Below are 25,713 nucleotides of genomic sequence, written 5' to 3' on the forward strand. Positions count from 1 at the left end.
ACATCAGAGTCGAGGATTATGACATCATCATGAATAAGGAAAGCTTGGACACGCTCTCGAACGATACTCAAATGTACAAGGGACTTGGAATGCATTTTGAGATCCCAACCAACCATACGCCCAATCTACCTGAGGCCAACCGACATCATGCTAGGTGAACGCTTACCTGGACGCCTCTTGAACGTGACATGTTCCAAGGACAGGCCGACCCATCTCTCCTGGTAACATCTATCTTTGTCTCATAAATTTTACCTTTATTTGTCACCATCTAGTGCTTACCCCGCAAAAGTGTAACTATTACATGCTAAGCAAGGGACTTAATGTTGATGGTGGTTTTTAGTTCAAGGATATAATTGTAAAACCAGTATTTAATGCGCTATCACCCTTCAAGGAGTAAAGCCATTTGAAGAGTGAAGAGTGCAAAAAACCCTCCTCGCTCATTGAGCAATTCAATATATATATATATGAAATTCACTCAGAATGGTGCGTGTATTAGCAATTCCAAATATTCTGTGAATTTTATTTTTGCCAGCATTACCAACTAATGCATGACTTGCCCAGTATTTGCATATGCTATGTTCCCAGCCGAACTCTCATTATTGAGCTGACATGACGATTAAGTGTTCACTCTCAGCAGAGTAGCATGAATCTCCTGAAGTGCCAGTATTGAGATCTGCATGAAAATACCCACACATGCTACATCACTCTCTGAGATTTTCGTATCGACACACTTTTAATTAAAGATAGCTCGATCGAGCATGTTTAAATTCCTTAAGGGAACTCTAGACTGTCCATATCAGTCTCAAAATGATCACGGCCACACAATTTGGTCGCGCAATTCAACAAGCCTATCCAAGCCCTGGCAGAATTAGGCGATCATCGCGATGACCGTAGGCGGGCCCACTAATACCCCGACCGGTCGAACTTCATCTAACATGCTTCAACGTCATTGAACGCTAAACCTAAACATGGGTGATCGCGTTGTTTAAGAGGAGAGCTCGAACGAGCTATACCGGCCAAAACGGTCTCAGAAATATCCCAATCGTCCAACTTTGCCAGCCTAGTTGGACGGCTTAGATTTTCCTACAAACGGTTAAGGAAGTTCCAGCATGTTCATTGGCGGTCTAACTCCTCCCTTGGTTGATCGACCTACCCGCGACAAGACCATAATGCTTCAAGTCGTTCGATCGAACTAGGATGGACGTGGCCGTTTCAAAACCCTAATTTGTGTTTGCGGCAATATGTTATTATCGCAAATTGATCATGGCCGCCCATCTTCGCCAGCCTATCTGGACGACCTAGATTCGATCTCACTCAACGTGTAGAATGCGGATAAGTTCACTAGCGGCTCGGCTATTGTGTCAAACGATCGAATATTCTATAATAGGTGATGACGCCCAAAATCGTTGGCCCAAAGTAGGATGGCCACACGACTTCAAAACCATAATATGGGTTGCGATATCATACAACTGTCGCAAATCGATCACGATCGTCCATCTTTGCCAGCCAAAGTAAGTGGCTTAAATTCAATTCCAGGCGACACAAAAGATGTCAGCGCGTTCACTGACGTCCCGCCTTGCATAGGGCTGATCGGCCTGCTCAAATCAACGCCCATCGTTTTCAATCGCTCAGCCAAAATAAGGTTGGCCGCATAGCCCCTAAACCCCCTAAAATTACATTAATGGCAGTATGAAACTGCCGCAAATCATCTCCGCAATCCAACTTCGCCAGACGAGTTGACCGGCCTATATTTGATTTCAGGCAACCCCGAAGATGTCAGTGTGATCACCGTTGACTCACCTATGCACATGGATGACCGGCCTGTTCGAACTAGGGCTCGATGTTCCGGAACGCTCGCCAAAATAGGGGTTGGCCGTGCAGCTTCAAACCCTAAAATATAATCAGCGGCAGCGTTCAACTGTCGCAAATCATCTTGTCCGACCAACTTTTCTAGTGGTCGGACGGTTTAGATCAAATTATAGATGGTCAGGAGGGTGAAGCCATGATCACCGGCCACCCCTCCTCCACGAGCAGTGATCGACCAAGTGATGGCGTGTCCCTAGAGCCACCAAACGATCACCCAAAGGTGGTCGATCATGCTACCTCCTTTAAGACGCTTATCTGTGACTTATTCAATCAAGCTATAAAACAACGATGCTTCATACACATCGATTAATTTGAGATGCTTAAATGCGATGCTTCACACGCATCGAATACATACGATATTTCATGAATATCGGCTTCACAGATAACTTAGTTATTTAACCTAAAGCGCTACGTGCTACTTTCAGCGGCAAGTCCCACGACTTGACCCATTTACTCGAGACATCAAACATGTCACAAACTGGAGGATACTCACTGGGGTATTGGTATGGCGGTTTCCAGCATGCGGCGTGCAACGCTCCCATTACGAGAAATTTGTCAGGAAGGACGGACGGTTAACAACAATGGGAGTAGTGGGTAAAAGTGTGATCAGTTCTCCCTTATAATTGGAAACGTGGTGATCACCACTCTTTACACAATCCCACTTATCCACTGCTTGATCGCCTCCACTTCCTACGAGATCAGGGTTTGCACAATAACTAGAAACCATTTTTTGATACAGGTCATAAAACAACCACACCTTCATAATTCAACATTCTGATCTCAAACATATTCTCCGCTTCCCTCCCTAAGATCAATCCTTCTCCTTCACTTTGTGACCGAATTGAATCTGGAACGACCATTTCTTGGTTTAGGCCAGAGACTTACAGATTGATATCTCGAACTCAAAAGTACTCCTGTGCAGTACATTTGTTTAGGGTTTGAATTCGTTTCTCATCAACACACCCCAAATTTACCAAAAACAGCAGAACCAGTTTTTACCCTCTAACAGAGAGAAATATTGAACTATCTGATATTTTTGATCAGGGTAGGTTGGTGAACCAGTTCGCAAACCATAGATATCTGAGTTTCATAAATACAGGAAGGTTGGCTAACCAGTTCGTAAACCGTGAGTTCAGTTTGGAACAGTTCACATACCCGGTTCACGAACAGTTGTGAACTGAAATGTGAATTTGGTATTATAGGCTAGTAGTTGGCGAACCTGGTTCACGAACCGTGGTCAACTAAGTTCGGTAGCCTTGTTGGGTTGGCGAACCCGGTTCACGAACGTTGCACCCTGACTCGTGAACAAGCCTAACGGTTCACGAGCTGTTGTACTAACCATCCCAGTAGATTTTAGCAGATGCTCAAAGACTTATTTTTTTTTAAATATGTTCAACAGTGCTGGAATTATATCAAACACTTCTAAGACTTCATTGATCACTCAAACATTTATGTGTATGCATCATGATTAAATTCTTAGGTATTTAAATGACATCGGTGAACATCAAATTGCTTTTAGTTCTTTGACATACTTGCCAAACCAAACAATCATTATACACGGTTCCAGTTTCTGTTCCTAGTGTATATTTTTCTATTGTATTTTCAAGGCCTAAAAGTGTTTGCTTGGTTCTCAAGTTATCTTAGCTTGAATTTTGGACGACCCCTGGTCTTTGAAAACTAAAAATAGAGATGCTCTTTCAACTGGGAAAATTAATCTCTGACACTTTGTGTCCTAGTTGATTCTAGAGTCTTCCTCTATATACCTAGGTTTCCTCTGAGAAACATAATTAGGTCTACCACTAAAAAAGACTACGCTTTGGGGATTCGTGAATCCATGTCCGATTATCTTTATCTTGATATTTCGTGAATCCTGATCTTGCTTATCTGTTATCGAGATTTTCGTAATCTATTTCAGGCAAGATAGATAGTAATCACAAAATTTTCTTCGTATCAGACTTTGTGATTCCTTAAGATAGATATCTGAAAACGGATCTTAATTGATCTTTTGAAGATTGTTTTTGCGAGGTGGTTAAAGAATCTTGGCTGCTCTTCGGGAGTTGTAAGTTCTGTATTTGTGAGGTTTGCTAGCTTTTCTATTGCAAACATATTTCCTCACCTTGATCTTTGACCTAAATGGAAATCAAATAGGCATATCTGTTAGAGGCAGATTGGTATCAAAAGTCTTCACTTAGGATGAAGCAACTCTTAGGCTGTACAGGATGTCATCTAAGGGAATCAATTGCAAACAACCTTGCGAGGTTCAAGAAAAGTAAGGAGCGCGGCTGTCATTGAATCGCTTGGAGGGTGGATTCGGTCTCAACTACATTCCAGTCCAAATTCTGATGGTATGTTACTATTTGGAGCGGCTTAATACAGATTGGTGTTCAAATATGAACATGTCCCGGGGTTTTTCTGTTATTGTAGTTTCCTCGTTAACAAAACTTATGGTATCTTGTGTTTTTCTTTTTCCACATTAAACTGTTTATCTTTATAATTAAAGTTATGCAAGTTGTACATATTCAATCTTAGCAAATACGTCCATCTAATTTTGATCAATTACGAGACTCGTTTGTTGTAGAATTCATATCTTGAAAGATAGATAACAAGTTTGATTACTTGGCAGAATTCCGATAGGATTATTTGGATACGACTAGATTGATATTGGGTATTGATTTTTGAGATCATCCAAGTACTTTTCTTAACAATCAGGTTCAAAGACTCTTGTCTATATACATACTTATTGAGAATAGGTTAGAGTCATAAACTTTATATACGTATTTTCAAGGATAATTCAGTTGGTTTACTTGCGATTCTATTAGGTTTTGTTCATACAAGTTGTCGAACGAAAAAGCTGGTGGTGTACTTGGTACCCCTGCATCTTCAATCTTGAATTTAGATCTCCGGTCCTAAATTTTGAGAGACCTATGCAAAAAAAAAATGACCTGTATGAAGTATGTATAATCTCTTTCTCCCACAAATCTTATGATATCTAAAATAAAGAGAGGAGAAGGAGACTAATCGATAGATAAATCAATAACGATCTCAAATTTGTCCATTAATCACCTCCAAGAAACGGTACACTTTTGACAACATAAAAAAGAATATGAAAATCATATTATCACTCACCATTCACCTGAATCAAGGCATGGACCGGCAATTAACTCTAAATTTTTATTTCTCCTTATAGAAATTGTAGAGATAATGGATACACAAACAAGAGAAACGAAAAGAAAATAATTGCTTTTATTATCTTAGGTTTTCAATGCAAGTTTAGGAAAAAACAAAAAAAACAAATAAAAAAATCACAAACCATTTCGTAAATCTCAACCACTTAAAAGGGTCAAAATGTGCACCCCGGTTTTCAAGGGGTGCAAAAGTTTGCAATCTATAACTGATTTCCCTCTGGGGATAATACTGAATACTATCATGTAATATGATCTCATCGTTTTTTAAATAATGTCCGAACAATCTTACATACTTTTCAAACTGAATTTTAGTTTTGAAAAACCGAGATGCGAAATCAATTAAGAAACAACTAATAAATTTTAGTTTTAACTATAATCACATTAATGGTTAGAGAACATTTAAATGTGTACTTTTTTGGAGTCATGTAGGATTGTACAGGTATTAAATAGGCCATGTTAAAGCTGTAGGTGTCAATTTGAAAAGCGGCATGGATGCAAACTACACACTAACAGTAAAGCTAATACCTCTCATATTTTGTTTACTTACAAGGGTGCAACCTGTTTCGTAACGACATGGACTTCGGTATGTCGGTGCTATTAGAGAATGTTAGATTCTTCATATATTTAACGTTTTTCCAGTCGGTGGATATTTTATATTTGATCGTGGGGTTTAACATATGCATCATAGCTAGAAGAATGTTGATAATAATGTATTAATGTTGGGAAGTTGTTATCGTTGTCATGGTTAACATAGATTGTATCTCATTTTCAACTGTTGATTCCTGCTATTGAAATTGTGCACCGGTTTATAAACTTCTTTATTGTCTAGGTGTGTCTTATAGATCATGTTCCACCCGCTGGAGACGTGGCTTATTCGCAACTGTTGATTCCATGCCACATTTCAGCACGTGGGCAATGGACCAATTTTTTTTTTTTATGTGTGTCATTTTATCCGTATGTGGTATGGAATCTTAGTTTTCTCATTTACTTGCACCTCTCTGTATATTTGGTTTTCTCTACTTGTAAATTTTATAAACTAGATAGCCTTACTTAGGTTGGTCTTTGTAGATTTTTTGGTTTTTTTTCGTGTAGTACGGGTTGAGAATTATGAACTTAAAACCAGGGATTATAGAGAATGATGCAAGAATAGCTTAGGGGCTGATTTGTGCTTGACGGCTAGTGTTGGGGAAGTACATACGAGATCGTACACTCAATCGACATTCATCATTCGTGAAAGCATGCATGTGCAGTACGTTGCATGCTCCACTGCTAAATTAATTCATTGCAGTAACTTCATAATTTCCCCCCTCAAGTTTTTGTGTGTGTCATCTCATGCGGGATAGCTTACTCTATTGTTTATTTCCAACTTATAAGTATCAATTTGCGTTTTGTTTGCATGTTAATTGATGGATGCTCTATTGTGAGATCAGAAAGGTTGGAGAACAATACAAATTAATCGATCATTAGATCCCTTAACAAATGCAAGTTTTGGGTAAGTATTGTTTGTCATAATGTAACGTTCTATCATTATAGTGATTTGAAGTGAGAATGAACCAAACTTAGGAATTTTCTTAATCAGAATTTGATACTTAACAAAATAAATTTGGTACTTAAAAGAATTTGTATTTTTTTATATGAATGGATCAAATGTTGATATGAATTAATTGATTGAAGAAACTATTGTTGAATGTCGATGGATGGACATAAAAAAAGTTGGATGCAGGTTATTTCGAATTCCAGTGTCAATTTTAACTATGTCAATGTTGACTGGTAGTAATTTTGTTGTTATTTAAAAATAATTCGTAGTAACGAACTATTTCAATGAACCATGTAGTAACGACTTTCACTTGTTACAAATGACACATAGTAACGTCTTGATGGTGTTAAGATAGCCTTGCCATATAAAAATTCGTGACTACTGAAGCTTGTTACGAATTACCACGTATTAACGGCTCGCTACTGTTACAATCGACGTTATAAATCCAAATTCGTAACGGGCAGTGTGCCGTTATAAAAAAATATAATTCTCTATTTCTAGACACTCGTTTCCCACTACAACCGTGGTCCAGACCGGGAAGGTTCCTCTTCGAATCACAAAAAATGGTATAGTGTGCTATTACTTTTGTCAGAAGCAAGAGTCTGGAAACTTATGCAACTACTTGTTGGGTTCGTATGGAAGGCCCAATGTAACAACATTTTCAGGAAAAAAATGAAATGAATCCTTAACAAAATGTTAAGGATATAAAGCACCATTTGCGTGACTATAACTGAAAAAACGGAGGTATAACAATCACACCCAATAATTCATTCGGCAATCTGTATGGACAAATTCCAATATAATTCTGAGAGCACCAACTTAAAAGTGAGCGTCAATCAAGAGCTTTATCTCTATTTCTCAACACAATCAGCAAATCGAACAGATAGAAATCCGTGAGCATGATTGATATGAGAAATAACTTGGACGATACCAATGACCAATGCCCAAGTGTTAATCAAGTTATATCTAACAAATAAGTTCGGATTTATCAACTGATTAAAATACGCATAACCTGTGATATTTCAGTTATATAAACAAATATAATGCAGAAAAGAAATGACACAGACACTAGAAATTTTGTTAACGAGGAAACCGCAAATACAAAAAAAAAAACGGGACCTAGTCCAGCTTTGAACACCGCACTTTATTAAGCCGCTACAGACACTAGCCTACTACAACTTAACTTCATTCTGGAATTTAGTTGATCCCTAACCAAGTCTCACACCGATTAAGGTACAATCGAGTTCCTTATACCTCTAGAACCACGTCGGATTCTGCGCACTTGATTCCCTTAGTTGATCTCACCCACAACTAAGAGTTGTTATGACCCCAAGTCGAAGACTTATAAACAAATTTGTATCCCACAAATATGTTTATTCTTTATTCTTTTTTTGTTCCGTCTTTTGATAAATCAAGGTGAACATGAACCAATTAATAATCCGGTCTTATACCCCCGAAGAGCATCCTAGAAATATCAATCACCTCACAATAACCCAATTGATTAACACAAAAAATTATTGCGGAATCACAAGAGTCTAAGATGAAGAATTGTTGTGATTAGTTTTTATATCTTACTTATCAGAGATAAATCTCGAGTAAATCTTAAAGAAGATAAAACTATATGATAAAAATAAAGTAAGATCAGAATACGCAACTACAGAGAAAATAGTTGGATCGGGATTCACGAATCCCAAATAAAGTCTTCAAGTCATTGACCTAATATGGTTTTGGAAAAACCTAAGTTAAAGGAGAATCGACTCTAGTTTGCAACTAGGACACGGGTGTTAGAGCATAGCTCGGTTGAACCCACCAAGCGTTGGTATGTCAAGTTTGGTTGTCATATTTTAGTGATCCAAAACTCATTTAAGAGTCACTTGATTATGTACTAGAGTCAACTTCGTATAGGTTAGCTTGAAAGTATTAGGATATGAGACATTACAAGTATTGCGAAGACTTGAAGAAGTGAAGAAGTAAGGAGCTAAAACGACAACATCATCCTTCCACTTGAGGTAAGTGATATTTGGCTTGAACTGTTTCATTCCATAACATATATTTCAAGTCGTGCATATTGAAAAACAAAACTGCGAAGCATGAATGATTATATACTAGTTAGACATATTATTAAGGAATACATTACGAGGTTTATTTCTTAACCATTAAACTTTGTGGATAATACATCGACATAATCGTTTGAATGTTATTGTGATTATGTATGGGTATAAGGTGCAGATTTCATCCTAGGAAACAATGTTTTACATTTGTTTTAAGGAAGTAAATTCATGAACTTGTTTTGTGAATCGAAAGGGAAATCGCCAGGCATCATTGGTATTGTTATTCATTTCATATCTTTTGAAATACCAATATGTGTGATTAGTATAACCGCTCATGACTTTTTTATGTTCTTGGTAAAACTATTCACAAAGGCCTGACTTTTGTACTGGTTTGACTTTTATTAGTGAAACCGAGCTTAAGTAATCACCTGATATGGTATGATCGATTTAGTGTTATTAGTATGACCGACTCTGGGTAAAGGGAAACCGATCCTAGTAAGAGGTGTAACCTTTCACAAAGAGGAATCGATCCTTGTATGAGGTGCAACAAGTTTTTAGTAGAAAGGGGAACCGATCCCATGGACATGTGCAACACGTTTTTAGGCAAAGAGGAACCGATCCTATGGACATGTGCAGCAAGTACAATTTAGATATCATATATATGTGGGGAACCGATCCTAGTACCTAGTCAACCAAATTTTGGTAACTAGAATGACTATGCAAAGTACTCACCTGGAGGTAGAACCGAAACTTGTTTTGGTAGAACCGTGAAACCCATGTTTGGTGATTGAGTGTTCTTGATCAATCACGTAGTTCTTGAAAGTCAGATGAACCAATTCTAAACTTGTTGGGAAGTGTGGAAAATCGGTTTCAAGATTGTAAGTATGAAAGAGGACTTACAAAGTAAGTTACAAAGTAAGGATGTCGACATACTTTGAACATGTGCAGTAACGCTTATCTTTAATTGTTCAAAGTTATTCCTTAATAGCTAAAGGAAGAAAATCCTAGATCGAATAAAATAAATTGAGAATCTAATTTTGTTTTTGGAAAATGAAAATTAGTAATGTGCATTTGCTAGTTGGAGATTTTCCAAGAGATTTTCGGTCATTATTTTGGACAAAGCATTTCCAGGAATTATGGAAACCGAATCTGGAATATATTGCATATCTTAAGAATTTTTGTAGGTTTTGTAATTCCCTTGGTGTCCAGACTTCCTTGGTCTATAAATATGAAAGTTTGCATTTCGAGCAAACTAATCTTCATACAACAATAACTATCACAGTTGTGCTGCTACTGGTGAAGCTGCCTATTCGGAGAGGAGAGTAACCTAATTAGGCTAAATCTCTTATGGCCGCTCAGTTTAAAGTCTTATTTGGGATTGAGAATCTCTATTATTACCGTTGATAGGAAACTAGATAATTGTGGTTTATCTTTTGTTTTCGATTGATTTGATTGACTAACGGTGGTTGAACTTTGATTGCACCTAGTTTGTTTCTGCTTGAGAATATTCTCTTCTGATATAAGATTCACTCAAACTAGATCGATGTTTCGACGGGGATCTTTAGAATGTTTGTAGATATACATACGTCTTGTGATAATCCATTGCTAACAGACTCTGTTTTGTGCGTGATTGATCACAAGAGATTCAAGTTGATTGTGTGCAGGTGTTTATTGAAGATCTAAGAAGATTTGAAGACAAAGAAGACTTTGAAGATTTCTGATTTAGGATTCATAATCTTTGGTGTGCACAATACATGTTTCGGTAAAAGAGGATCCAACTATAATAGGATTATCCTTATGGTAGATTAGATTGATTAGTTGTGTAGATACGCATCAATACAACTCTTTGTGATTAAAAGTATTGATTGTAAAATCTTAAAAATTACTTCGATAGTTGATAGTAAGATAGATCTAAGAACCTGACGAAGGAGTTTATTGAGATAAACAGAAGAGCCTTTGTCGAACTCATATCACTTGGTTGAAAAGAGTTGATACCAAACAGATTTGTTGTTCCTTTACTGTTTGAAATACGAACCAAAGGAATTGTTCCAAGTACCTGAGTTATTACAGGTCGGAGGCGTGGGAATACAGACGAAACTAGGTGAACTATAGGTTTAGTTGCTTGGTCTCAACTATACGAAGTTGGTTTGATTTTGTATAGCGGCTTAATCTTGAGAGTATTCAATTCTGGACAAGGTCCCGGGGTTTTTCTGCATTTGTGATTTCCTCTTTAAAAAAATCTTGCTGTGTCATTTACTTTTATTTTCCGCAATTATAATTGTTGTTATTATAATTTAAAGTAAATTACAAAAACGTTAATTCCTATTTACTTGATAAGCAATCCTATTGTGTTTGGTTAAGTCTGAACCTTTTATCAAGTAAACATACTTCATTGTTGTATTGCCTCGATCTCGTATCCGTAGACGATCACACGTAGTGTGAACCAATTTGTTGTATTGTCTCGACTCACTCCACATACAATCATTTTCGGAGAAAGGACTTATAGGTGGAAAAGTTTTAGATTGAGGTATATTTGGGTACCCTCGTCTTTTCAAAAAGAAAGTACCGGGATTAGGTTTTCCAGTTGCTATAGTTCTCCCTATATAGCCTTTCAAATCAGGGTTGCTTATTGTTGATGGGGCAAAATGATTTGCTGGTTTTTCATGGAAGTGAAGAGACGACCGTGCGGACGAGACTCCTCGACCGAGCAAATTGATTAACCTCAAAAAGATGCACTGCACGGGAGTGCTTTGAGTTCTAGAGATTAATCTATAGACTTCGGCCTAAACCAAAACAATGGCCGTTCCAGAGTCAATTTGGTCACAAAGAGGGAAAAGGGTCGATCTGTAGGAGGGAAGATGAGAAGTGTGTGAGATCAATGATGATCAAAGATTCTGAATATGTTGTAGGTTTCTGCAAATGAACTGCTGGGTTCGAATAAATTTGAATTCTGCTCAGTTGAGAGTGATTGTTCAAATGATATTTTTTGTGATAATTCCTGTCTATCTAAGATTGTTGTTTACACGATGATTCTTGGTTGTTCAATCGTGGATTCATAAACTTATTTATATTCCAAGAATAGTAGACACATTAATCCTAGTTGTTAGAGCACTTCTCAGTCAAACTCGCAAGCGTTGTTATCTCAAGTTTGTCGTCAATTTTAGTTGCCAAAACTATAAGTCTTGATTTCTAGTCTACTTATAGATAAGTCTCAGATTAGGATAGAAAGTGCTGAGCATTAGACTTCACGGCGTTCATCGATTGAAGACGAAGAACTTCTAAGGGGAGCTTGTGGAACTTCATCAACAAAAGGTATATGGATACTTGAACTCATATATGAATCAAAAGTCTATCTATTATACCTCGTATTTGAGACAAAAGTCGTATAGCTATATAGACTTCATTTATACAAATTTGATATTTTCAGCCGAGTTTAACACGCTTATATATTTCTCAAAATATGTGTTACTAAGCTTTCGCTTTAACCAAGTTTATCTTATACTCTTGACGAAATTCAAAATATAATCGTATTAAAATCGCCTGGTAACATCTTACATGATTTGTGTGATGCAGTCATTTGATGTAGACTCGGAATGTTTCGTATTGATTATTTCAATAACTTGAAATTGCTTTGATGCTAATAGTTAGTGAAAATAACTATTGTCATCCTCTAAGAAAGTTTCAATGACTGAAATAGAGTTTAGAACAAATGGATTTAATAATAGTATGCATACTTGCATATATGTAATCCATGTCTGGGAACCATGGTATGCATACCCGTATACGTACTTTTTGGTTTTGAGAAAGTCCGAGAACCTGGTATGCAAACCAGTACGCGTACTGGCGTAAGGTTCAGGTCAGAGAATTTCTGCTGAGTTTGGATGGTATGCGTACCAGTTCGCGTACTGGCGAAACCCAAACTTGGTCCGGCTACTTAGGTACGCATACCTAAGTGGATAATGTTCTAAACTCGGTTCGTGCATAAACTAATACATTTATATAATAATGAATGCAATCTTTTGCAAACCGTGGGTATCATATTCATGACTTGATTCGAGTGAATGAAAATCGATTTTGCTTCAATTGTATCTTGTACATTTCTATGAGAATATAAACAATTGAAAAACTCTAGAACTAGTTTCATTTGAGTCATTTGAACTAGTTATTGTTAAGATGGATAAGGTTGATATGAAAGTGTTCATATGGCTAACTTCGGTTAACCATTGTTGATCCAACAAGGTGTACACATTTAGGTATGGTTAATCATATCTGAATGAAGGTACATTTCATTTGTGTGTAACAATCTAAGTTCGATCTAAAGGTTGAAAGATATAAGCTTGAGTCTAATCAGGTTTTCATCTAACGGTGAATATTGAATGCTTTGTTACCAAGGTAACATTGATTTCAAACCCTGATTTGAAGACTATATAATGGAGAACTCTAGAAACTGGGAAACCTAATCCCTACACCTCTTGTGTGACACTATTTGCGACTAGAGTCGATTCTCCTTTAACCTTAGGTTTTTCACGAAACCATGTAGGTTAACGACTTAAAGACTTCATTGGGATTGTGATGACAGACCCAACCATTTTCTTTGTAGTTGCGTGATCTGATCTTGCATCTTCTATCATGATTGGGTACTATCTTCTTTAAGATTGGCTCGAGATTTATTCTCCGATAGGCAAGATAAAAAAGTAATCACAAACATCTTGTTTCGCTACCATACGATTAAGATTATTGTGAGGTGATTGATATTTCTAGGATGTTCTTCAGGAATATAAGTCCGGTATATCAGTTGGTTCCTGTTTACCTTGATTTATCAAAAGACGGAACATAACTCATAGTTTTATCAGTGTGAGACAGATTTATCTATACAATAGACTTTTCTGTGTGATGCAAATTTGTTTATCAAGTCTTCGACTTTGGGTCGTATCAACTTTTAGTTGTGTATGAGATCAGCTAAGGGAATCAAGTGCGTAGAGTCCTGCTGGGATTCAGAGACGTAAGGAGAGCAATTGTACCTTGATCATTGTGAGATTGATTAGGGTTCAACTACATTCCATTCCGAAGTTAACTTTTGGTAGGACAGTGTCTGTAGCGGCTTAATGCAGTGTGGTGTTCAAATCTGGACTAGGTCCCGGGGTTTTTCTGCATTTGCGGTTTCCTCGTTAACAAAATTTCTGTTTTTTGTGTTATTTCTTTTCCGCATTATATTTTTTTTTATAATAGAAATATCACAGTTTGCGCGTAGTTCAATCAATTAGAGAATCAAACCTTTGGTTGTTGATTATATTGATTGACACTTGAACATTGGTATTTGGTACCGTTCAAGTTATTTCACATAATAATCAGGCTCACGGATTCTATCTGTTTGATTTGCTGATTACATTGTGAAACAGAGATATAACTCTTGGATATATTTCCATTGATTGAGTATGACTGTCTAGTTGATTCTCTTGGAATTATATTGGAGTTTGTCCATACAGATTGCTAAGCGAAATATTGGGTGTGGTTGTTAGACCCCCGCTTTTTCAATAGGTATCAGAGCAGGAAAACACGTTTAAGACCTTATAAGTCTTTGTATGTAGCGATCTGAATCTGTGGACAAAATTTTATCTCTTGTTTTTACGCATACTAAAATGTCTTCCAAAGATTTTAACTATGCCAAATGTCTTGGGATTACCTCAAATGATAACTCCTTAGATGATTCTTCTGAATCCCGAGGTAGAAAGTTTGTTATATCAAATTTTGATAACATTCCCTCAAACAAGACAGTTGACACTATGTCAGAAGCTGAAGTGGAACTTACCAAAACTTCAAACAATCCAGTGAGACTATTGATTTTCAAAATCATGCTCAAATCGTTGATGAATTTGAAAAGTCTCTTGGTCAAGAATGGGAACTCTATAGTATCATTGAGTCCTTCTCTAACAATCGAAAAAATAATTCAAGAAACTACCCTACAGCGTGAAAAGATTAGTGTTTTTGAGGATATTGTTAAGAAGATTCAATTAAAGAAAAACGTTTGATCGAGACTTCATCTGATCTGAACAGTTTTCGTGTTGGAAAAGAGAAACTAGTTGCATCCCTTCTTCTAGCCAAAAACAGTGCAAATCCTTGAAAGAAGAAAACTCTGTTTTAATGAGAAATTCTTCTGTGACATTCTCTAAATCTCAGGCAGATTTACAGTACATGAAGAAAAGTTCTCCAAAGGAAATTCCCGCCAAGAAGTGTTTACATAACTTGCAGTCTTCTAATAGGGTTATGAATTTAAAACAGGTTCCGTCCAATGTTTTTCTTCCCCGAACCTGTTCTTTCTGTGGGAAAAAGAATCACTATGTTAAACATTGTTTTGCTAGAAAGAAACAAATTTCTGATCTTCAAAATCTACTTCTTTTTACTGTTGACAGAGTAAATCGTCTGACAACATCGACAATGGATTTCATTCCTGCAGAAAGCCAGAACTCTCATAAAAGGGATTTAAATGGTCACTCATCTCGAAATCTCTACAGATATCGTAGTTTTCCTTTTGGTGCAAATTCTTACACCACAAAACTACGCGTTCCCAATGTCTATGAGAATAAGTCTGGCAGATCTAAGTCTAGAAGGTGGAGACCTCTCTCCTCTAATCCCCTGGAACTGATTCCTAGAGGTCCTAGACTTAATCCTCAGAAAATTCCCTCTAATGAATTTTCTAAAAAGGTTAAGTCAAATTCTCCTGGAATTAGAAATATCCAAAGGAAGATAAGATATATTAGGTTCAAACTCTCATATAGTATTCACAGCTCATCTCTCAATACTCATGGTGAGATTATATCTCACTTTGCTACCTAGTTCTAGGTAATTTCATCCTTGTATATAAATTGAGAGTTGCAAGGATGATATTTGTGAGATGCTCAAACCTACTGTTAGTTAACATCTTGTGTTTCGATGTTTTTCTCTTATGTGAAGGTTGGGTCATTCTTGACTCCTTGTATCCAGTGTATCTCTTCTGAATGCTTAAATCTGTTTGATTTTGAGCCTTTTCAGTAAGAGATACTTGAAAAACATGAAGTATTTCTTTTTGTATCTTTCCTGATCCGTCAGTCTTCCTCACCCAGTCCACGAACGTCCGTGTCTCACTTGGGAGTTTTAGAGTTTCCACAACAAGGGTTTCCTTCTCTTGTTTGAAAAACATATATATATTGTGTTTTACCTTCCCTAATAATATATAAAAAAAAGGAATGGAAAACTCCTCAAGACCTCAAGAAGTGGTGAATCTTGAGATGGAAGAAGACATTAAAGCATGCAATTATGTTCAAGAACTTGTCTTGAAAAAGATGATTGAAAGGAAAAAGTATAACTCCTGGATTGGAGAATCTGTCAAGTATTTAATTCTTTTTCAGAATGACTCTAGGTACGGATTTTCAAATCTTCAAATGCAAATAGATCAGCTTCTTGACGGTCAGACCAAAATCCTTGATAATCAACAGATCTTGATCAAGAATCAGAAGAAACTCATCTTGGACTATGTCAAAGCTAGGCATCTTTCCCGCAACGTTGATCGTAAAGTTAATGTTCTAACTCATGAACATGGGTCTCTATGGTCAAGAAAATCAAGGATATCAGTGATACCTTTTATGATGGACCTTTTCAAAGGTATGAAGTTATCAAAGAAACTTGATTTTCTCTATTTTGTCTGGGAAACTTCTTACGAGAATTTATTCTTGTGTTTTAAGAAAGATAACTAGGGTTTGGAATAGCCATTATTGTGAGTACACATATCTATTTCCAACGATTTTCATCTTGCAATGTTTTTATATTTATTTGTTTAAATTCTAAAGTTTATTTGGAAGATGATTTTGCAGTATTAATCTTTATGGTTTTTTATATTGCAACTTGTTATGGGATATGTTTGTTTGCGTCCGTGAACTATGATTGTCTCATATATGTCAAAATTTAATTCTTTCATATGTCATTATGCAAATATTGATAAAAGATTGAATGGACTTTTGACAAACAAAAGTTAAGCTTATTGTGTCATTATGCAAATACTGATGGAAGATATGATGAACTTTTGTTTACAAAGATTAAGTCTATTACATGTCTCTATGCAAATAGTGATGAAATATAGAATGAATCTTTTTTTATTCCGCAATATTGGTCTTCCCTGATCCACATCTTTGTGTAAATATTGTGCAGCTCCGTAAATTCTCTTACGTGAGCATTTCCAATTAAATTAATTATGGGTTCTCTTGTGGTTAACTTAATTGAGTACTTTGGATACAAATTCATGTTTCATGTGATTTGTTAATGTCCAAAGAAATCCTTCTTTTCTTGTGAAAGTAAGGTCGCTCTTGTTGTTCTCTCGGGAATGACATTTTATGGGGGAGAGTTCTTAATTAAACTTGTGCTTAATTGGCAAATCTTTGTGGGGAGTGCGGCTATGGAATATTATAGGGGTTATCTTGTATCTTTATAAACTCCTTGATGAATGCATTTAGTTTCGGCTAAATGATGGAATCTAAACAAGTTGATATGTTGTTCTCTTTTGGTCATGAAGTATCTCTATGGAAATTTCATTAGGATCCCACTAGTTTTCGTACCTTTGCCATTTTTTATTAACAAAACAGGGGAGACGAAGAAATACTAAGGGGAGCTTGGGGAACTTCATCAACAAAAGGTATGTGGAGACTTGAACTCATATATCACTCAAAAGCCTATCTACTTTGTATCCTATTTGAGATAAAATTCGTATATCTATATAGACTTCATATATACACATTTGATATTTAGAGATGAGTTTAACTCGCTTACATATTTCTTGAAATATGTGTTGGTAAGTTTTCGCTTTAACCAAGTTCATCTTATACTCTTGACGAAAGTCAAAAGAATCATATGAAAATTGCCTGGTAACATCTTACATGATTTGTGTGATGCAGTCATATGATGTAGACTCGGAATTTCGTATTGATTATTTCAATAACTTGAAAATTTCTTTGTTGCTTAGTGAAAACAACTATTGTCATCCTCTAAGAAAGTTTCAATGATTGAAATAGATTTTAGAACAAATGGATTTAAGCATAGTATGCGTACTTGCATATATGTAATCCATGTCCGGGAACCATGGTATGCATACCCGTACACGTACTTTTTGGTTTTAAGAAAGTTCGGGAACCTGGTATGCAAACCAGTATGCGTACTGGCGTAAGGTTCAGGTCCGGGAATTTCTGCTGAGTTTGGATGATGTGTGTACCAGTTCGCGTACTGGCGAAACCCAAACTTGGTCCGGCTACTTAGGTATGCATACCCGTACGCATATCTAAGTGGATAATGTTCTAAAATCGGTTTGTTCATCAACTAATACATTTATATAATAAGGAATGCAATCTTTTGCAAACCGTGGATATAATGTTCATGACTTGATTCGAGTGAATCAAAATTGATTTGTTTCAATTGTATCTTATACATTTCTATGAGAATATAAACAATTGAACAACCCTAGAACTAGTTTCATTTGAGTGATTTGAACTAGTTATGGTTAAGATGAATAAGGTTGATATGAAAGTGTTCATATGGCTAACTTCAGTTAACTATTGTTGAGACAACAAGGTGTACATGTTTAGGTACGGTTACTCATATCTAAATGAAGGTACATTTCATTTGTGTGTAACAAGCTAAGTTCGATCTAAGGGTTGAAAGATATTATCTTGAGTCTAATCAGGTTTTCATATAACGCTGAATATTGAATGCTTTGTTACCGATGTAACATTGATTGCAAACCCTGATTTGAAGACTATATAAAGGAGAACTCTAGCAACTGGGAAACCTAATCCCCACACCTCTTGTGTGATACTAGTTGCGACTAGAGCCGATTCTCCTTTAACCTTAGGTTTTTCACGAAACCATGTAGGTTAACGACTTAAAGACTTCATTTGGATTGTGAAGCCAGACCCAACTATTTTCTCTGTAGTTGCGGGATCTGATCTTGCATATTCTATCGTGATTGAGTAATATCTTCTTTAAGATTGGCTCGAGATTTATTCTCCGATAGGCAAGATAAAAAGTAATCACAAACATCTCCATCTCATCGTTTGTGATTCCACAATATCTTGTTTCGCTACCATACGATTAAGATTATTGTGAGGTGATTGATATTACTAGGCTGTTCTTCGGGAATATAAGTCTGGTATATCAATTGGTTCCTATTCACCTTGATTTATCAAAAGACGAAACAAAACTCATAGGTTTATCTGTGGGAGACAGATTTATCTATACAATAGACTTTTATATGTGATACAAATTTGTTTATCAAGTCTTCGACTTTGGTTCGTAACAACTCTAAGTTGTGCATGAGATCATCTAAGGGAATCAAGTATGTAGATTTCTGCTGGGATTCAGAGACGTAAGGAGTTGTACCTTGATCAGTGTGAGTTTGATTAGGGCTCAACTACATTCCAGTCCGAAGTTAACTTGGAGTAAGCTAGTGTGTGTAACGGCTTAATACAGTGTGGTGTTTAAATCTAGACTAGGTCCCGGGTTTTTTCTGCATTTGCGGTTTCCTTGTTAACAAAATTTCTGGTGTCTGTGTTATTTCTTTTCGGCATTATATTTTGTTATATAATAGAAATATCACAGGTTGTGGGTAGTTCAATCAATTAGAGAATCCAACCTTTGGTTGTTGATTATATTGATTGACACTTGAACATTGGTCTTTGATACCGTTCAAGTTGTTTCACATAATAATCAGGCTCACGGATTCTATCAGTTTGATTTGTTGATTACATTGTGAAACAGAGATACAACTCTTGGATATATTTCCATTGATTGAGTCTTACTGTCTAGTTGATTCTCTTGGAATTATATTAGAGTTTGTCCATACAGATTGCTAAGCGAAATATTGAGTGTGGTTGTTAGACCCACGCTTTTTCACCACTAAGTATGACGGTTGCTCGAGTGAATGAGTGGGAAGGTGGGGAATCGTGGTTAAACCAGTTCCAAGTCGTGCGGAGACTTGGTTGACTGTTCTTCGGGAATATAAGTCTGGTATTTCTCATCGTGGATGAACACACGTGTTGTAGGCCGGCAGACCAAAACCCTGATTAATATCCCCCCATGTGACGCGATTGATGTCTCATGATTGGGAAGTCTGCAAGGCAGACGTGTATTTAATTAGTCAGTTATTGACTTGACAAGACAATGAGTTTTATCCTTGATGAGTCGAGCATAATGGACGAACGTGGTATGCTCTGAGACTCATGGTTTGAAAGTAAGATGTCTGCTAGGACATTAATGATATTTAGACGTTAAGTCTTGAAATCATTTTACCAATCGAGATAATAATGATATTCTGATAATTTGGATCGATCGTCTGATGAAGTTGCTCGATCAATGACTTATTTTGACATGTCGAACATTCGACGGAAATCAAAGTATACAGAATGCTCTAATATATCATGAATGATCGAATGATAAAGTAGGAATCATAAATATTTGATATTCTTCTGTTCGAACCATGTTGCTCACTCGGGAATAATGTTGGTAACGGGACCATACATTAAATATATATTATAGTATTGATTGATGGATCAATATGATTCTCGAATGTTGAAAGTTGAATCCAAACATGAGGAATACTGCTCAGTCGAGCAATTGATAGTTGAACCAATGAGTTCTGAACCTAATGGATCGTGTACTTAGCTAGTTTAAGTAATTTAGTGTTGATAGATAAGCAAAATAAATATTGCTAGTTTAAGCGAATATTGCCCGTTTGAGCAATATTGCTCAATTCATGAATTATTGGTAACCAGACCAAATAAAATATTAATTAAAATATTGGCATCTAGACCGAGTATTATATAATTAATCAAGATGTTGATTGCCGGATCAGTATAAAATTATTAGTGCTTGAACTTGCTCAGAATTATAATTTGTAGAGCATTCGGTTTGAAACCCTAATTTTGTTTGATTGTTGATCAATTGATGATTTACTAAAAATCAATCACTGAGTGAGAGAGGGACCAGCTACATGGGATGATGGCCAACCATGTAGCACCCAGATGATCGAATGACCAAACACCAAAGTCCTTTGCAGACCAGTTGGTGAAAAGATGATTAAATGTTGGTTTAATCATTTATTGAAATAGTGCTCGTCTGAGCATTAGGCAATAAAACCTAATTATGGAGATATGGGGTACCTACCAAGGGGTATGAAACTGCCCCTTGGTGTTCGTGGGACCAGCTGGTGGTCGATTGAACAAGTTCCAAGCTGGTTGACAAGAGTTTGAACCCAATATGAACTGTAGAAGATTAATTAGGTCAAAATTGTTAAAGTATGTGGGACTGCTAGACACATTTTTGTGTCTACGTTGTCCTTAATTTCATGTATTGTTGGTACTCGTTTTTTTGTACTTATTATGGTATTTTATGTGTTTTTAGATATTTTTGGAAATAAACATTCTTGGAAAAATCGGCTTGAAAAGTCGTCTAAAGCACCGGAAGGAACGTATTATTCAGACTCTCACTTGTGGATAAGGGGCGCCCAAATGATAAGGGGTACCCAAAGGATATTTTCACCCAATAAGCTGATCAGAGACACCCCTCATGGTATCTGCTATTCGCACCCCATGACCGGATAGGCGGCACCCATCTTCTTCTTCACGGGAAAGATATTTGGCGGGAAAAGAAATCTCAACTGTGTGAGATTCTGGTCATGATATTATGGGGATATTTGTGTCTTTAAGACATGATTATCTTCTTACCATGATAGTAAGATTTTGTACGTGTCTTGAATGGAAGGAAATCGTATACTTTTGGATATTTTCGAAAACAAGGAAGGAATTATTCACCGAATTAATTGAAGATATTCTCTTCATTATTTGGCTCAATTAAATGACAAGATTTGGATATACCATACAACTCAGAAGACATGTGAAAATGGAGAGGAAATATTCCCTTGAAATACTTTCATTAACTGCAAAGATCTTTTGGAGTAATTGAGATGATTTTCGACCTAAGATTGGCTTCACAGTATAAATAAGAGTGTCTTGGGTATCAGTGAGGAGATGGAGAGTTTGGGGATCGTTTAGAGCAAACCCGGTTTAATCATTATTTTCTCCCATTTCATCACTTGTAAACACTTTTGATCAATGAAAAATTATTCTGAGTGTGTTTCCAATATGCGGAGATAAACCCAATCCTTGGGGCTATGGAGGAAGCCGTTGTTTCGGTAAAAGTGATATATTTCTATTAATTAATTACAACAACTCTATTATGATTTTTGCATTGAACTAAAAATTGTTTATATGATTTTGATTAGTTAGGTGTGTTTTCTCTTGATAGAATATGCTTGCTTTAGGGTTTTGATATTCTATGCTTGGATTAACATCTATTCTTTTGGAAATCTACATGTCTAGGAAATACTATTAGAATCAATTTGAATGTTGAGTTGCATAATTATTGTTTTATTAAATCACTAATATCAACCAATGGTGGAATCCTAGCCCTATTCTCTCCATAATTTTCATAACATCTTTTAATTTAGTTCGCTATTTTTATTTATTAAAAAAAATCTAAAAATCCGCTTTCACAAGTCTTGAACGAATCATATTACTACAAAAACTTTGAAAATACATCAGGGACCGGCTCCTTACAAGCCTAAGAGCCGACCTTGGTCGTCCAAGGTGGCATGCCCGTTCACCATATTGTCCGTCTATCAATTCTGAGAATTTTGATATTTTATGTCGCCTGTTCGAGCAATATTTTGGATTTTCAGAAGAGTTTGATCTTGACTGAAACTCTCGATTTTGATCGAATGAGCAAGTAGGACTTTGCTCGTGCGGTCAATATTTTAGCAGTATTAAAATACTATTTTAATATTTATCGTGAGAAGTCTAGTCGGTCATGTGACCATTTGAATATTTGTCTTTTGACAGTTTGAGAAATATTTGAGTAAATATGAAAAAACCAGGGTTTTTGCTCAAACGGGGGAGTTTCATGAGATGAAGGAAATAATAATACTCCCTCCGTTTCAAAAAGACAGTCCGGTTTAACTTTGTCAAGATATTAAGGAGACCATAGTAGTTTACATTCCTACCCATAATTACTTGCCTAATTTATTTCAATAAATGTGTTAGTAATAAAAACTACCAAAATTTGTTTTGGGATTGTAAATAGGAAATTAAAAAAAAAAAAAAAAAAAACTAAATCATATCGATTTATGGAAACAATATCAATAGAGATAAAAAATGGCGTTTGGAAAAAGAAGACGAAAAGATTATAGAGATAAAAGATTGTATACTTATAGAGTATAACCTTTATAAGAAATTTAATTTGGAACCATATATATTGTCTTCAAAAAGGAATGAAGGATATATTTGTGAAAATACGAGGGTACCCAAATATACCTCAATCTAAAACTTTTCCACCTATAAGTCCTTTCTCCGAAAGTGATTATATATTGACTGAGATCGAGACAATACAACTACGAAGTATGTTTACTTGATAACATGTTCAGACTTCACCAAACACAATAGGATTGATATCAAGTGAATATGAATTAATGTTTGTGTAATTTACTTTAAATTATAATAACAACAATTATAATTACGGAAAATAAAAGTAAATGACACAACAAGATTTTGTTAACGAGGAAACCGCAAATGCAGAAAAACCCGAGACCTTGTCCAGAATTCAATACTCTCACGATTAAGCCGCTATACAAAATCTAAACCAACTTCGTATAGTTGAGACCAAGCAACTAAACCTATAGTTCACCTAGTTCCGTCTGTATCCCTGCGCCTCCAACTTGCAATAAGTCACACACTTGGAACAATTCATTTGGTTTGGATTCCAAACAGTAAAGGAACAACAAATCTGTTTGGTAACAACTCATTTCAAACAAGTGATATGAGTTTGAAAAAAGGCTCTTCCGTTTATCCCAATAAACTCCTTTGTCAGGTCATTAGATATATCTTTTCAACAACTACTAAAGTAATTGTCGATGTAGTTTTGATTGTGGTAGTAAGGATTCGATTCTCGGACTCTTTCGAAGATTTAGTTTAAGATTAACTAAAGAAAATACTAAGACAAACTAATTACTTTTGATTATTTTTTTATCAAGGAGAGAATATTCTAGGGTTTTGGATTCCACTACTTCCAATATTTGTAAACTCAATAACAATTTCTTTGACAAAATACTCCTACTTTACTCAAAACAATTTCGAACCCAATCTCATGCTTTGGAAGATATAACGTTACAAGCTATTTTTATGACTCTTGTCACTATTATAAGGCCTAATTCTCCTTCGCTTATAAAAGATCGGTAGAAATTACCTAAAACAATTATTATGAAACATGTAAAGAAGAGAGAATTTTTAATAATTTAAAGCACAAAAATGGAGTAATTGTCAAAGAAAATAATTACTAAAATTTACGCATTGAAAATAACTTCTTCCAAAACTCTAGAAAAAAGATTTAGCTACTCATGGATCAAAAATTGAAGAAAATTTCATTAATCATTGTATTCAAAAGATATAAATATGCTTACAATGATTCTGCAGTCGCTAAAGGTGTTTAGTTACGGAAACTGCTCAGATTATACTGTTGCTAAAAGTCTTTCTTTACCAAACAGAGAACGATATATCCCTTCTGTTGTTGAATAACGACATTGTTCTGCGACTGTTTCGGACAAGCTATATTCTTCGTGTTCTTGAGTTTTCGCAGCAGCAGAAGAATTTCAGAAACTCTCCAAAAATTGATTCTAAGCACTATTCTTTCCCAGACTATCCGTATATCGACTCTAACTCAATCCAAGGCTATATATACCCTTCAAACCCTTCAAATCTTGGCAATAAATCCACCATATTTTCTTTCCTTTGACGGGATTTTTCTTTCTTCAATTATCTGTCTTTACGCCTCTTCTAGGATGTCAACACTCTATCCATATGAATCTTCTCTCGTCTACACGTAATCTCCAAAATGGTTCCAACAGTATACCGTGCATATCTTCTTCCTCTTCCCTGTTTTAGCACAATTACCAAATGTAACGAGTTTTTCTTCTTTTTAACCTCCCAAAACACGTCATTCCCCCTAATTTATCTCTACCAACTAATCCCACGTTTAACCCATGAAATTCTACGAGTAACTTTCTCTTCAATCTTTCCTAGAAACCCGAGAAAACTATCCTCCCTTGTTTCTTCAAACTTGGTGATCCGGCCCAATTACGTTGAGTCAAATACCCATGCTAACTCTGTTCATCACTAACAGGCCCATAACAAACCAAATCCATGATATGTTTGCGTAAAATCTCGTCTGAAATCATCCCTGAAAGTATGCAGGTTACCGGAACTTCAAACTCCCTGTTTTGCTCCATTCTCGTATCCTAGCCAAATTTGATCCAATACAGCGACCTTACCAGGCCTGTTTAGTCCTTAGGAATAAACCCATTCAATTCCAGCGATTTAATCTCAATGTAACATCATCAGTTCTTAAACCCTAAACTTGTTCCTCTTTTCCCGCCAAAATTCGAAATTCAAATGGAGAAAATTTCCTTCCCCTTATCCAACAGTGGTGTCCCTTTAGAAATTAGGGCTACGTTTAGCAATTCCTGGGGGTGCGAATAACAATTTGTGGGGTACAAAGATGACTTTTTGGGATGTAAATAGTGAAAACTCCTGGGTGCCTTTATCAACTCCTCTGGACCACTTCTAGGGGTGCCCTTAACACTTTTCTGAGTTCTTTTAATAGTTTCTCGAGCAACCATCTCTTATCTCTCATATTCACTTCATTTCTTCAATTTTTATACATCACTAAGGTTGCCATGCTTTTCAGACATAACTCGCATCACTAAAGCCGACATGCCTTTTAGATAGAGATGAAGAAATAAAAATAAATAATGAGAAATAAGTCGCCTCCAACAGCAGCTGCACATAAAATGATACTTTAGCCCCTTTTAAGCGACGTTTCTTCTTCTTTTGCTCCAAAGTACCTAAAACTAAAAATTAAACATAAAATACATAATTTACAAGAAAACTTCGCAGAGAAAGCATAAACAATAGATAAATATCAAGGTGTTTTAGACAACTATTAATTGTTA

Source organism: Papaver somniferum, chromosome 2, assembly GCF_003573695.1.
Source record: "Papaver somniferum cultivar HN1 chromosome 2, ASM357369v1, whole genome shotgun sequence".
Taxonomy (NCBI): domain Eukaryota; kingdom Viridiplantae; phylum Streptophyta; class Magnoliopsida; order Ranunculales; family Papaveraceae; genus Papaver; species Papaver somniferum.